Source organism: Mesocricetus auratus, unplaced genomic scaffold, assembly GCF_017639785.1.
Source record: "Mesocricetus auratus isolate SY011 unplaced genomic scaffold, BCM_Maur_2.0 Super-Scaffold_100010, whole genome shotgun sequence".
NCBI lineage: Eukaryota > Metazoa > Chordata > Mammalia > Rodentia > Cricetidae > Mesocricetus > Mesocricetus auratus.
In genome coordinates, this window is record NW_024429194.1 from 50,094,223 (window position 1) to 50,109,729 (window position 15,507).

At 41.8% G+C, this 15,507-nt stretch overlaps 1 long non-coding RNA gene across 1 annotated transcript; it reads right to left on the reverse strand.

Moving 5' to 3' along the window:
• Positions 1 to 6,120: 6,120 nt before the first annotated feature.
• Positions 6,121 to 14,712, reverse strand: LOC121142638. The gene is made up of 3 exons (XR_005879667.1): positions 14,576 to 14,712; positions 8,340 to 8,576; positions 6,121 to 7,691 (listed from the first exon to the last, which is right to left on the reverse strand). It is a non-coding gene; the product is annotated as an uncharacterized LOC121142638 (long non-coding RNA).
• Positions 14,713 to 15,507: the final 795 nt, after the last annotated feature.

Consider the following 15,507-nt stretch of genomic DNA (forward strand, 5'->3'; position numbering starts at 1 on the left):
GAAGAGATAATGTCAAGACTCCATTCTTAAGTATCTCTGCTGGATTCTCATCACCTGTCTTGAAGCACCCATTGGCATCTGCCTTCAATCCTAGTGGCTGCTGTGGAGAGATGTGCTGGGCCAGGTAACTTGATCTCCCCTGATTACTTTTCCATTTAGGAAAGAAGGTATCCAAGAGAGGCAGCCTGAGGGATGTGGTGTTTTGAGTGAAAATCCACTCGCATAAACTGATGCATGCTTGGAAAATAACCCATGTGAGATTTGAAGTAATTTTGTATTTTAAAAATGGGTCCTATGACTCGTTGGCTGGATACCATTGGGTGAAGGTTCTATAGGAAACTGAAGCAAGGAAGGAAGATTTTCATTATAGAAATACAAAGGAGAGATCTCATGAGGCAGGGGGTGAGGAGTGTTTTGTTTGTTTTTGGATTTTTTTTTTTGCCCATGTTATGCTGTTGGAGCAAGAAAGAGAGGCAACCATTGTAGAAACACTGGCAACCAATATTTGTTATTGTTTCCTAGTCTGAATTCCTTGTGTCCTTCCAGAGTCAAGCCCCAGTGCAAAGCGAATGTGTGCCACAGTGGCAAATTTGAGCACAGAATTAATAATGTGCGTAATTTAAAATGAGATAGCAATTCAGTTTGGCTTTTGACTGAGAGATTTTAATCTTTACTCTTTTAGTATAAGTTCAAAAAAATTGCATGCTAGCATGTGTTAAAATAAACTGTAGATATTTAAATTCCTAAAGCATTATCAGTGTGACATAGATAGCAGGCCAGTTTTCTAAAGCATTACTTTGGGTTGCAACTTTTGAAAATAGTCTTAGAGTTTAGGAACCAGACAATCAAGGTCTCTGAAATTAAAATAGGCCCCATCGTCAGCAGATAGATGCATTTAAAAGAAAAAAATGAAATCCAATTGAGGGAGAGAAAAATAATGGTCTCAAGAACATCTTAATTATGTCATTAAGCCCAAAGTCAAATGCAGAGGCTGAGAAACAGTGGCATGCCTGCCCGGCATCATCTCTTTACTGCCAGTCCCCCACCCCCACCCCGACCCTCTGTGCCCCTGGAGCCAGGCATGTTGCAAAATTGTTGACAGCTCTCATTGCTCTCTGACATCCAGCTGGACTGATCAGTGAGAAGCTCTGGAGGAAGGCTAAAGGAGGAATTTATTACTCCAGCACACTCCCCATGGCTCCTAAAGGCTGATCCTAGCTCCCATCAGAAGGTGATTTCTACAGAGCTCAGCCTGCCACTCCCTCTTACCTGCCCTTTGCCAGGGACTCTCACCTATGAACTGGACCACCTTTCATGATCCTTCTACTATTGTCAACAGTCTCTTGGTTAAACTTTACTCCAATTACTATTTTTCCTGTTTGGTATGTCTCCTGCTTCCTGATGAGCTTTAACCCTGAGCCGTCAATAGAAATAGAAAAAAGGAAAGAAGGAATGGAGAGAGGGGGGGAGGGAGGGAAGAAGGGGAGGGGGAGAGAGAAATCTGTGCATTGTGGTGCTCTGGGACATGACTGAGGCAGAGTGAATGACATTTGCTCCTGTTTGTCCTCCGGGCAGTTTCTGTGGGTGGAGTCCAGGGCTATACAGAAGCAGCAGGTAGTTGGAGGAGGTCTCTCCTTGATTGCACTGGAGAACAGAGAGCTTCGCACTGGCCACTTGGCAATTGTCCTCCATGGAGACTCAGGAGGAGGAAGAGGCTATTGGACTTTGTTCAAGATCCTTGCTTTTTCAATGCACATTTGTCACACAAATGGAGCTTTATTGGGCAACGGGTACCAGGGTTTGTTTTTGTTTTTTGTTTTCCATTTTAAATTGTTTAGACCATAGTTTTTCCTTTCTGGATAAATTGGGTGTTCAGGATTTGAACCCAGCAGTGCAGAGACTTATTTGATAATCCTGAAAGGCAAGTGTCCTTCTGGAGTCTCACCTGAGAAAAAGATCTTTCTGTTTCTTTGCTATTGGAATTTAAGATCCGTGAGGTAAATTTTGTTCATTAAAATAAGAACAAAATGAGAGGAAAATACGTTTAATAGGATCTCTGACTGTTGTTAAATTTTAGTAATATTTGGGGAATCATCTTTTAGGCTGTTTATAGAATGGTTTAGCCTAGCTAATTGGGTGTTTAAAGCATTCAGCATTATTTAGGGTCTAATTGGTATAGTTATGAACCAGCAAAAGCAGCAACAAACAAAAAAGTTAATGTTGATCAAGACAGTCAAGAATCCTGGTCTCAGAGGGTATGTATGCTAGCTAACCTGTGGTCGCCGAGCAACTGTCATTGTCCCTACATGAAATGAGAAGCAAATAGAAGAAACTTTATTATATCTTGACTTCACACCCAATGGCTCACATAGGGCTTATCAAATACAGATTTTTGTTATCACTTCAGTGTGGGTGGCCTCAATTTCTCATCTTGCTTCCTTAGCTTTGTATTTCTGCAGCTAAGCACCTTTGTCTTGTGTACAAGAGAAGACAAGTTCCCAGACACACAGCTTACAGTCTTTAGAAAATGCTAGTCACACTCTCTGACCTGCAGTCACAAGGCATCGGGATTCTTTCCCCTCCTTTTCTCTGGGTGAATATTTCATAATTACAAAATCCCCACCCCCACAGAAAAGTATTCAGGCAGGATGGATACTTTGAGGGTTTGTGGAAGAAAAGATGAGCCCCAGGCAGCTTCTGCTAGGAATCTTCCTAGATAGCTTTCTTCATTATCTTCCTAGATAGCTTCCTTCATTATCTTCCTAGATAGCTTCTTTCATTATTTTCCTTTTCACCATTGAAGCATTCTGTTGTGCCTTCAAAAGATGTTTAGGAGCCAAATGTCCTACTCATACTGTATTTTGTGATGGGAGGAAGTCTGAGCACCTGGGAGGAGGGAAGTGTTTAAAGAATGATAAGGGAATGTCTAACTTCCCCAACTTATTGTCCACGCATGCTTCAGCTGTGCATGATGAGCAGGGGTAGGGGTTAGGGGGTAGGGAATGAGATACTCCTATACATTTGGAGTCAAGCCCTCAAAGAAAGCACACTAGGAAAACGGCTGGATTATGTGAGAAGTATCTGTGATTTTTTTTAAGAGCCTTCCAAGATTCCATCATCTTAAAATCACTTGAAACCGCCTTTACAAGGCCATTCTGAAACTTCTAATTTAGGAGGGAGTCACAGTCCAGAGTAAGCCCTGGAGCTCCACTGAACAGTTTAATCTCATAGTTCCAAAATTATCACAATTAAATAAACAACCAACACAATAACTAAACCCTGTGGTCACCACCAGCTGGAAGATTATTCTAAAGAGAGAAATTGTTTTTGTCTATCCCATCCTTTTCTTTCCCCTTTATAAGTTTATTCTCTCTAACTCTATTCACCAACAACTGAACTCAGAAAAAGCTCGTGACTGGTTGGGTGGTTAAGAGCATGCACACTTTAACTTCATCTGGGATTGGGGAGACAGGGGTACAGGAGAAAGATGGGTGGTGACAGTCATCTTTCCTCACTGTCTTGCAGCTTCTATAGGATGGCAAGAAGTTGCCGGTGACAGCCATCTAATGGTGCTGGTAGCAGTAAAGGTGGCCAACAGCTGTTTGTGGCATATATGCTAGTTTCCAAGGAAATGATTTCTCTGTCCCTCTGGGATCAGGCTCCAAGTCCTATACCTATTTTGGAATGAAGTAAAATAATGTCGAAAACTTCCCAGCCCTGCATCCTATCCCTGGTTTAAAACTTCATGTGTATGTATCACAGTATGACAAGGCTGGGCCATTTATTCTTCCACTGGGTGAACAAAAATACCAGTCTATGGATATGAAAGAAAGAGATGCCAAAAGACAAAGGATGGTGATATATAACCTAGTTATAAACATGAGCTTTATATCAGACTTCCGAGGTTGAAGTTCTGGATTTTCACTTACTAGCTATGTGACTATTCTTTAACTATGTAGGTTAATTGAATGTTCTCTGCTTCAGTTTTGTCACTTGAAAAACAAAGAAAAACACTAGTGCTGGCACCATATGTTTATTGTAAGCTATTGATGGGAAGAGCTCAGAAAATTGCCTGACATATAGAAGGTGTTGTGACTACCAGTAAGAATGTGAGTTTCCATTTATAATTATTAATGTAGATTCTAAATTCTAGAACTCACTATTTTAACCATTCGTGCTCTAAGATACTCAAATACCTAGCTTTTATGTAACTATTTCCTCTAAGCTGAAAGATTCCCTCCTGGAGTAAAGGGATCATAAGACTTCAGAAATATAGAAAACCCACAAGCCTCAGGAAGCTTCAGAAACTTACAAGATTCATGAGTCCCGTTTCCAAGGTTATACAAACACTAACGGTTTATATGAAGAGAATGCTCTCTGAGCATGCTGGCAAGCCATACAGGGACCTCTAGGGATGCAGCTTACATGAGCTTTCCCTGCTGCTAAGGTGCTTTTGACAACTTTCCGACTTTGCCCAGTCTCCTCCAGTTACCAGCTCCCATCTTCTTCTCTCTTTCTCTTGCTTTGAAGGGATAACTTTGTTTTTTATTTAAAAACAGAAAAACTAAAAAACAACAACAAAATAACCAGATATGACACTGAAGTCCTTTTACACTGCCGTAATGTCTCTTACATAGTAGCCTGTGTGTATACTAAAGGGCACCCACGTGCTTGTGTGTGTGTGTGTCTGTGTCTGTGTGTGTGTGTGTGTGTGTGTGTTGAAGTGAACGGAGTGTCCTTTATGCTTTTGATGCTTTCCAGGGCTCACTACATCTGTTATTCTAACTTTTTATTTTTTTTATTTTTGATATGCTTTGTAGATAGGTTCCTCTTCACATTCATATCTAGATATAGTTGAGTCTACACACACACACACACACACACACACACACACACACACACACACACACAAACTCTCTCTCTCTTTGTCTTAATTCCATGTCCCTGTTGGCTAACACTCCTGCTAACTCACTCTTCCTATTCACAGCCACACTTGGAAAACTTGTTCACATTTTCTATTTCTGTTTCTTCAAGGACATTTTTCTTGCCCCAGTGTCCTACACATTGTAAACTCTTAAAGACATTTTTTAGTTGTTTCTTTGCTCATTGTTCAGAACATTTTTTTCATGCCCTCCAGCTTTGTCCTCTGATGCTTCTCTTTCTTCTGCTGCTACTGCTTCTCACACAGGCTCCCAATCTTCCTTTTTCTACTTAGTCATTAAGTAGAGGCAATCCTATGGGGTCTTTTCTGGATTGTTTTCATTTCTTCCTCTACATTCAGTGAACAGTGTGCCCTACCATCAGCAACTGGTTGATGGCATTAATAACTAAATCTCCAGTCCAGGGCTTTCCCTTTAGACTATAGCCCATACACCAGTTACCTGCCAGAGGTTGATACTTGGATATCCTTTCTTTTGCACCATGAATTTAGTATTCTGAAGCAAAACAGAATTTTGTGCTAAATCCTAAACCAGATTTGTTCTTTCGAATCATAATTTACTTTCTCCGAGAATGGTACTATCCTTTGCTCAGTCAGTTGAGCAGAACTCAGCAAAGGCTATCTTTAAATGCTAGCTCCTTTATCCCGCATGTCTTACCAGTTACATTTGGTCTTCCTTCATGGCCCAAATGCCTCTTAAATCAGCTTTCTTCCTTCTCACCTGAACCATGCCACTGTCTCATTCTTAGCTCTAACACCATGCTTCACATGCCAACCTCAGGTAAGTACTGAGATGTCATCATGGGACCCTTGATTAAAATTCTTGATGGATTTTCCTCTGCTGTTAGGATTGGTACAAAATCTTCTTGGCACTTCTGCTTGGGGCTTAGGGGTTCTGTCCCCTGGCAGCCTTTGCTGATGCCTCCCCCCATGAACTCTGTCTTTGGGACATCCACACTTCCTGCCTGTGCAGGTACACCTTACCACAGTCAGTTCTGGGTGTTTGTATGTGCTGTCTTCCTGTGGTAGGCCGTCTCCTTTACAGTTTGATTTTTTTCCTGATAATTTTTTTAAATCCTTCAAGTGTCTTACTATTGTACTAAGTGTTTTTTAATGTAGGAACCATTTCTATACAGGAAGTATCCAATAAATATCAGTTGAATAACAAGTAGACAAACAAGTTCACAATGCTGGTGTTTTATTGTTTCTACTGTCACTGATGTCTCGTATCATACCAGGCATCATACCCGCTCCCCCAATTTCATGTCAAAATCCAACTTCTTTACCCACTTTCCACAGCTTACCTAATTTTAAAATTTATTTTCTTAGCCTAGAATTACAGATACCCGTTTGTAGATCAATACAGAAGATGGATGTTATTTGACCCTCATGTTTTAAATTTTGAATCAGTTGCCAGTATTAAAAATCTTACTGTAATCTCCCAGCGTCTCTGCCTGACTTTGACTGGGTGGATCTGAACAGTAGTTGCTCCTTATGAAGTGGGTGCATTCCAGTTATCACCCTCCCTAACCAGGCCCAACACCTCTACGTTTCTTTATGCTGGCTGCAGAACTGGTAGGCAACTCATGTGACACCTGGCAGTATTTGCTCCCCACAAATCCCAGATGTGTGTGTGGAATTCCAAAACATGCACAGCCATGCACAAGATTTCTGTGCCAGAGTGACTCTTGGACAGATAGGCACAGTCTTGAATTCAACACAAATCCCTATTGTCTCTGTTACCACCGTGTCAGAGGTGTGAGGGGTAGCTTCAGAGATGTGCCTTACAGAGGTTTCTCTCCATGGACTGATGATGGAGCCTCTAGCCACACTACTTCAGTTTCCGGCTCCCTCCCAGCCATTCCTTAATATGGGTGATTAGTGCCCCCCCCCCGGGTCTCGCAACCTAACTCCCACAATCACTTTTGTTGAAGCTATCATCCTGGCTTTGACTGGGATCTCACTTTAATCCCAGCACCAGCTCCACTTCCTCCAGTGGTGGTTTAATCTCTCACCGTCTTTGCCCCATCTCAGAACATAAAAAGATGTTTCTATCCCTGTATGTTCAGAAATACTCCAATCATTGCAGAGACTTAATACCAGCGTTGTGCTAGTACATATTTTATTCTTCCCAGGTTAACTCATTGTAGCAAAACAGCAAAAAACAAAACAAAACAAAACAGCAAGAACCCACCAAGATGAAAGCGAGCAATTTTCTAAGTATCCCTCCATGGTGCCTGTCTTGTAGTGTCTTCCCCCTGGACTGCGAGTTTCTCAAGGATGGGGCTTCTTTACATGTTGTTTTTATCATCACTACTTGGCATAGAGTCTAGTATATAATATTTGCTCAATAAATATTGTTTCAATAAATGATACCTTTCAGATCAGTATTCAGGGCCTCTTATTACTTGGGGGAACATAAATTTAGATGCAGTTATTTTTCAAGGACCATTTGTCAAAAGTAGCACACTGTAGACATCTACAGCTCTTCAGACACAGGATGTTCAATTTGTCTCATTCCACATAAGCCTTCCTCCAACACTTGTTAGCAATGACTGCCGATGCCATGACCAAGTAATCACCTCTCTTTACCGGAGTCTAGGCCGGGCTGTTTGCAAAGCTCTAATCCTCACTTGGTCATGCTGGTTTCTGCCATTTATGGTTAATCTGGAAGTACTGAATGAGTACTTCTTATCCTGGTGCTGATAATCTGGACATTCTTTGTTTGCTCTAGCTGGAAGTTCACATCTCTCTGTAACACAAGTGACATGACCAGGTAAATTAAAACAAGGTTTGCATGTGATTTCCCATTAATCATGATTATCAATTCATGAGTTCCTGATAAGCCCCTTCGGTTAAGTCTGATCTTTCACCTCTATGCTTGGGAAGTTGAATTAAGGATAATTGCTTACATTCTGGCACTTGTGACAGCATTTGAGCTGATTAGCTTGTGGAGGACTGATTAGGTGATGACTATCATTGTGGGGAAGTATGCATTATAGCGGGCTATGTAGATGAGCTTGTAGAGATATTATATATGACATGAAACCAAAAGAATGCATTTTTATTCAAATTAGAGACACACGTAGTTGTACTCCATAGGCATCATAGTACGTGACAGTCACTGAATGACTATGTAAATGTAGCTCCTCGTTTTACTTTTTATCGACTGTCCATGATGACTTTCCTCTCTTTGCAAAAGAAAAGGAGGAAGCATAAATAGAAAGTTCTGACAGGTGAGATAAAAATCTACAACAAAGGCCCAAAGGGCTTTCGTGTGTGACCCTGCACAGGCACCCAGTTCCATCCACTGCCAAGCCTTCTGAGCCACTGTTTGACTTGGTAAAGGTCTTAGGGAGACCTTGGGTTGGCACACTTCATGCAGAAGGTCTTGTCTCACCTGCAGGCTGTCCCTCCGGTCTTCCTGTGCTTTCCTTCTTAGTACTTCTGGATTATGCGGTGATCCAGTTTGCTGAGGGATTATCCTCTTGACTTGTTCATCATCGGTGATTTAATCATTGCTGCTTCTGGAAGCCTCCATGTGCATATCCTATCTGGTTTCTGCTTGTTGCAATTACCTGATGCAACCGAGGCTTCTTATTTTCCCAGAGAGTGTCATGTGTCAGCAGTAGCCACCCTGAAGAGCAATACAGTAAACAGGGATGCTCCCAGCCCCAGCTCCTTCTGACAAACCTTTCGTTTGGCTCTGTGTTTTAAAATGTTGCACCTTCTTTCTAATCTTTAATTAACATTTGTGTGTGTGTGTATTCATGTGTGAGTATGGGTACTCATGTATCCTTGGATGTGCCTGGAGGTCAGAGGGCAGCCTGGGGTGTTGGTCCCCACCTCCCCCTTTGTTTGAGATCAGGTCACTTGTTTGCCACAGGGTGTATCAAGACATCTGGATGGAGGGCTTTTGGGTGTTTTCCTGTCTCAACCTCCTATCTCACTGCAGAACCATGGGATTGCAGACCTGTATACCACATCCTCTCTTTAGGGAAGTTCTGGGGATGTGAATTCAGGCCCTCAGGCTTGTGTGGAAGACACTTCACCCACTGAACCATGTCCCCAGTCCCAGACACTTATTTCTTAAGTTGTTTTTGGTAAGAATATACATTTTATAATTTGTACCCTTTCTTTTCATTTTCTTAGCTAATTGAAAACATTCTAAACACATGCAGCTTAACAAAAAAACATTTAGGAGACAGATATTGAATGAGTTATCACATATGCTCTTATTTGATTTTTCTACAGCAGTTTACGACTACATCTAGAGGTACATGGCTAACCCTCTATAGGTTTAGATTTAATCCATTTGTTTAACACATAGTAGGGTGTGTAATGTGATTCAATGCTCTTAGGACCTTAGCTTTTCCATTTGTGCAATGACGATGAAGTTTACTGCGTGGCAGGATGGGGAATGTCTTTCAGGGGTAGTGGTGGGGTCAGGTTGCAGCATACGTGTGGGGGAAACACCAGTGTGGTCTTCTCTCTCATGTGGTGTGGTGTGTATGGTGTGGTGTACCTCCTTCATGAATGGAGTCTGCCAAGTGACTACAGGGACACCCAGAAGTGGACAAAGGACCAGAGAACACACAGCTATCGTTGAAAGTATGAAGCAGAAGTTGAACAGTGCTGCGCTGACAGAGACTCGGCCTTTGCCTTGTGTGATAAGACATGCACCTGAGGCCTAGCTGCTTGCCCATCAGGAACTCACTCATGTGAGGGAGGAAGCAGGATGTGAGAAGGACAGGAGGTGGTATCCTCCATGCTTGCCTCTGACTTGGGAGGAAACGGATAAAAGGGGAATGAGATGGAGGTGCTGGCTTGTCGTTTCCTACAGCTGCCATGTGTGCGGGAGCATGTGACAAGACAAGAGGATATAAACTAGGTCTGTGCTAAAAACTCGTCCCTGGAACCCAGAAGTATAAAACCCATGGAAGAAGTGGAGAGTGAAGAGGAAGAAAATGAGGCGGGAGAGGCCTTCCGGGATCTGCATGAGCTAGGCTGGCATGTAAATTGGGTTTTTTAAGTGCTAAAGCAATCAAGCAGAGGTGAGAAAGAGTCAAGGCACACAAAAAGCCTGTCAGGGTCACTTGAAAGCAAATGTGACAAGACTCCCGTCAAGTCAGAGCTCCTAGGGAAAAGAATGGACGAGAATCCAAATGCCGCACTGTGAACTTGTAGGCTTTCAAACCTGAGCAAACCCGCACTACAGGCACGACTGGAGGTGCAGGTGAGCTCTACCCTGCTGCCTGCACTAGAAGATGTGTGGAAGAGAACTATCCCAGCTGCTCCCCTAATGCAATAATCAAGGTCACCTGTAGGTGAGTGTGTGGCACACTCAGGCTTTGGGGAAGCTGGCACCAAACACACACTAATTCGTAGCAACCCTACAAAGCACCTGGGACAATGCCAGCAATGGGTGGATGTGGAGACAGAGAGCGCAGGCAAAGATTAATCTTGCTCTTGGAGTGAGCAATTACCTCCCTGGAGAGCATGCTGTGTGCACTTCTCCCCTACAAGAAAATACGATGAGGTACATGTACTGCTGGGACACACTGGGAAGATTTTACCTGAAGGTACAAGTGCAGTAGCAGCCACGGGTGGCTGGGCAAACAGTGGCCTATATAGCCGAGAGATTCTGCACCCAGACCGAAGCTATTTCCATAGCCAGGTGTGTTGGTGGCGCGTACAATGGCTCATGGAGAATGACTGTGGACTAGAGAGGGCTTGGAGAGATGGTATCACCTCTCTGTGCCACCCTGTGTTCTTCTGACAAGTGATGGAACCCGATAACTGGGCATAATGTCACATTCCTGTAATCCCAGCACTTTGGAGATAGATGCCCGAGGCTCAGAAGTTCAAGAACAGCTTCAGCTATGTAGCTACTTCAAAAAAGAATAAAACCACACACACACAACACACACATACATACACACAACACATACACACACACACACACACACACTTAGGTGGTTGGATCTTTTCATTCTTTATTGGATATCGTTAGTATTTTTGTTCATATTTATTTGTTTGTTTTTGTTATTGTTTGTTTAGTTATTTGTTTTGGATCCCCTTTTGCTGAGTCTCCAGATCAATTCATTCTTGCTTGGGATAGGCAACAGTGGGTCTTCAGAGCACTTCAGCAAGTCACCTTTGCAATGTTATTATTTGTCATGAAAAGGTGGCCTAACACCTTTTTTGTTATCCTGCCTACCTTCTGTAAAAAAAAAAAAAAAAAGAAAGGAAGGAAGGAAAGAAGGAAGGAAGAAATGAAAAAGAAAAAAGCATTTTTCATTACAAGGAAAGCATAATGCTAATCTCTGAGTGTTTTAGAGATTTGTGGAAAAGCATCTGGAAGGATAAAAAAAGCAACAATTGGAACGTTTAACACAGATACCTGTGTGAGTGAAAGGGGGTATTCCCAGAGCCATACAGTGGTTGGATGAAAATCTCAATGCTGGGCTGGGCTATCTACCCATAAGGTATTGCCAGGAAGGCTCCTGCGTGTCCACTCCTGATATATAGGCTACTGCCACTGCTATTGATTGCAAACCACAATGAGATGGCAAGGTCCTATTAGTGAAGACATTGCATGCTGTTGTTGCAAAGCACAGAGAAACCAAGTTGAGACCATTAGCGTTTGTGATGCTGAACGCTCGCTCGGGGAGAACTGTTGCCAGTGCTCCTGATCTGCTGCACACTCTGACGGTGATGCCATCAGCATGGTGGGCAACATGCAACATGCACATACTGGTGAGCTAGCGGCAACCAGCTAGTTTCCATGTGGTTTTACAGCTTGTTCCACAGGAGGAAACCCGTGTTCAGAACTGTAAACTGCTACAGAAACTTGTTATCTGAGGCGATCATGGAAACTAACAGGAAAGCTACTGCTGTTGTTTACTATGTAGATATGATATGCTTGTCAAATGGCTTTCTAAATGTCTTTGGTTTTCCTCGCTGATGACTATTGTCAGCTGTAACGAAGGAAACTTCATTTTAGAGCAGGTGGAAGTTACTGCACCGACTTCATAACTGCTTGAATCTTGGGAATAAGTGTCCTCAGCCTAATACTCAGTTATAAATGGAAGAAAATTACTGCATGGAACATGGTAGAAGGCGGGAGTGGGGGCAAGAGAGAGAGGAAGAGGTGAAGCTCATTGCAACCATTGCCTCTGTCTGGCCAGGGTCCTGGCCGTCTTGAAGCAGAGCAGCTGTGATGATTCACTCACAAGATTCACAAGACTTGACTAATAACTTCCCTTGAGGAAGGACAGAGGTGCTCAAGGTTCACAAAGCTCTCAAGAACCCCATGAGGCTTTCCTTCTCCACAGAATTTCTATAAGACACTTGACTTGGGAAATGGACTCTTTGACGGTACAGATTTTTAGGAGTTGGCCAAGCTAGGGATAGAATCTTCCAATAGTATAGTTTCCTTAGAGTCACCCATGCTCCTGCAAGTGATCCTAAGAAAGTTGGGAGGCCAAGCTGGATGCAGACAGAATCTGTTTTTGTTCCTTTCCTTTCCTAACAGTGTCCTCTCTACCCGCAGTGAGTATCTGTTTCTTTATGTTTCCCCAGGAAAAGCCACACCACAGCCTTTTGCTAACTATGTAATTGGTAAAGTTACTTGATCTTTCTTGTAACATGAGGTTAAAATACCTGTCGTTGTTACTGTGGAATTGGATTGAAAAGTGCCTTGTAACATTAAAGTAGAAAGGGATGAACAGGAGAAAATGAGGAGGTGAGGGGGAGGGGAAGAAAGCTTATGAATGAGGGGAATAAGAGTGGTGGTCAAATGATGGAACACACGTGTATGAAAATGTCAACATAAAAACATAATGTTCTATAATAATATATACTAATTAAAAAGATAATCTCTGGAGCTGCAGAGATGGCTCAATGGTTAGAGTACTTATTCTTCCTGAGGATCTAGATTTGGTTCCTAGCATCCACATGGCAGCTTACAACCATCTGTTGCCATCTTCTGACCTCCACAGACACCAGACACACACATGGTACACATACGTGCATGCAGGCAAAATACTTGTTCACATAGAATAAAGGTTTTGAAAAATCAAAAGAGTAATCCGGTATAATTTATAACTGAATCTAAATACTAACCCTTATGCCCACAAAGAAGTCTAGCTCTCTCTCTTAATCAAAGAATCTTCTATTTTACAGTGGATGGTGACCACTACAGAAATCACAACTAGTCAAAATGCAGAAAAAACAACTAACTGTGGGGTGCCTAGCACCAGTTGTTACATCTACAACATAACTCCTACACTTAAGGCCCAGGAGGTATCTCAGAAGAGGGGGGCTAACCCATTGTAAGAGCCAGAATACCAGGACGTCTTTAGTGATATAATGTCTTCTACACACGGCACAAATCTGCATCCATGAAATCTCAACAATATGGTTACCCAAACAAGACTTGATGACAATACCAGTTGGCATGCCATATGGATGGGGGAAAGTCTCACAAGGCCCTCTCCCCTAGATAAGAGCCACAGATAATGAACAGTCCTGGAAAAAGGGGGGAATCAATCTTCTCCATGGAAGAGACCCCCACAGGTTATCAAACCCCAGGTAGTCGGCCACAAACACACACACATGAACGATGGGAAATGGACGCAGCAGGCTATTTGTATGTAACAAGAGTAATTGAAGAAGAGATCATGAATTTGGGAAGGAGTTGTGGGGGTGTGAGGGGATTTGGTAGGGAAAGAGGAGGGTGGAAGTTACATAAGTCAAACATTCATGTTTGAAATTCTCAAAAATTATTTTAAAAAATGAAGTAGCAAAGCAGACAAATTTGTTTTTCAAAAGTGCCTTGAGAAGTCCTGGTACATGCTGGGTACTTAAACACTACAGCTACTGCTGTGATTAGGGAAAGAGGAGGATATTAGTGTCATAGTTTAACCCAGGATATGAAAGGAGACAAGTAGATGACAGTTGGTAAGATGTAATGGCAATTTGCTTTGAAATTGTCGACATAAATAAATGTACAAACCTTTGATTCTGTGTTTTCCAGCAACTTCAATTAATCGTTGTTTCACTTCTGAAAGGCTTTCCTCAACTTTAGGATTTTGCACAAGTGAAAAAATGCTTAGCATAAAATTCAAAGTAAATGAAAGCAATATTGAATGCAAATGTTTGCTTCTCAGCACATTCCAGTCATAACTAACATATGTCCTTGCTTGTAATCAAACTTTTCCCCTTGATATGCCATCTATTTTATGAGAATTCAGATTAAAATCCTGATTGCAACATAGACCTTGGTCAGAATTGTAAAATTCTAGAAATTGAAACTTGTCAGTTTTCCCCTTTAGTATGATATTTAATCAAGCACCCAAGGCCTATCTTCAAGGTACTATCTACTGTGTGGGCTATCCATCATCACAGCGTCACTCCCCCTATCTTTATCTCCTCCTCCCAGGGTCTAGGAAATTTATCTATTATAGCCTGTTTAACTGTACCCATTTCCTTTGAGTAGTGCTAAGCAGACTCTTTCTACCTCTTTCTCAGTGTAGATGATACATTAGTCAGCTATGAGCATGGTGACACTTTCCAACAAACTGTTTTTAAACTTCAACAGTGCACAATAAAAACTGTTACCTTTATACTTACCAGTCTGTCAGGGAGATGCAGTTGGTGTAGGTAATGCTCCGGTGTAGGCTGCCTCTCTATTGGGTCAGCATAGTTTCGTGTGTCAACTGTACCCCTGCTTTCATCTTCCTTGGACTGGTGACTACCCAAGTCGTGTTCTTACACTGAAAGTTAGTATACAAATCAAACCACACAAGCATATGTAAAGCCTCTGCTCTCAAACATGTTCTAAATCTCTACATACCAAATCCAGGCCACATAGTCAAGGCCAATATCAGTGGGCTCTCTGGGAGAGCATTGCAAAGTCACATTGCAAAAGGGATTAGGTATTAGGCTAAACAACATAGAATTGACAGTATTTGACCACTTATTTTTACAAAACTCAAAGTACCAATTTTATATATTCTGATCTTATTATACTTTGTTGCTCAAGGAAATGAAGAATTAGAATGAATAATATGACCTACTGTAGATATCAAGTGACTTCTGATTAGCACATTGTCTTTCATGGCTGACACATTTACTCATTAATTAAATAAAAACCTCCACACCTGCAAGTAGGTTATAGTATAGATACTATACTGTATCATAGTATATAGTTACTTATAATATCATCTATACAATTATTATAATATATAGGTATAAATAGATCTATAATATGCTGTAGTATAGTTAGAGTACATGAAAACTTTTTTGACTCTTTAATTTTTTTAAATATAGAATTTAGTATAGTCACAGAGTTATGTAGTCAAGGCAATCAATTTCAGAACAATTTTATCACCCCCAAAACAAATCCTCTATCTGTCTGTATTCATGCAACATTTCTTCTTCCCCCAGCACCCTGGCCCACCAATCTCTTTCTGTCTCTATGGACTCGCCTATTCTGGCATTCATAGAAACAGAATCACATAACAAGGGGTCTTTGGGGGCAGATTTATTTTGCATAGCATGTT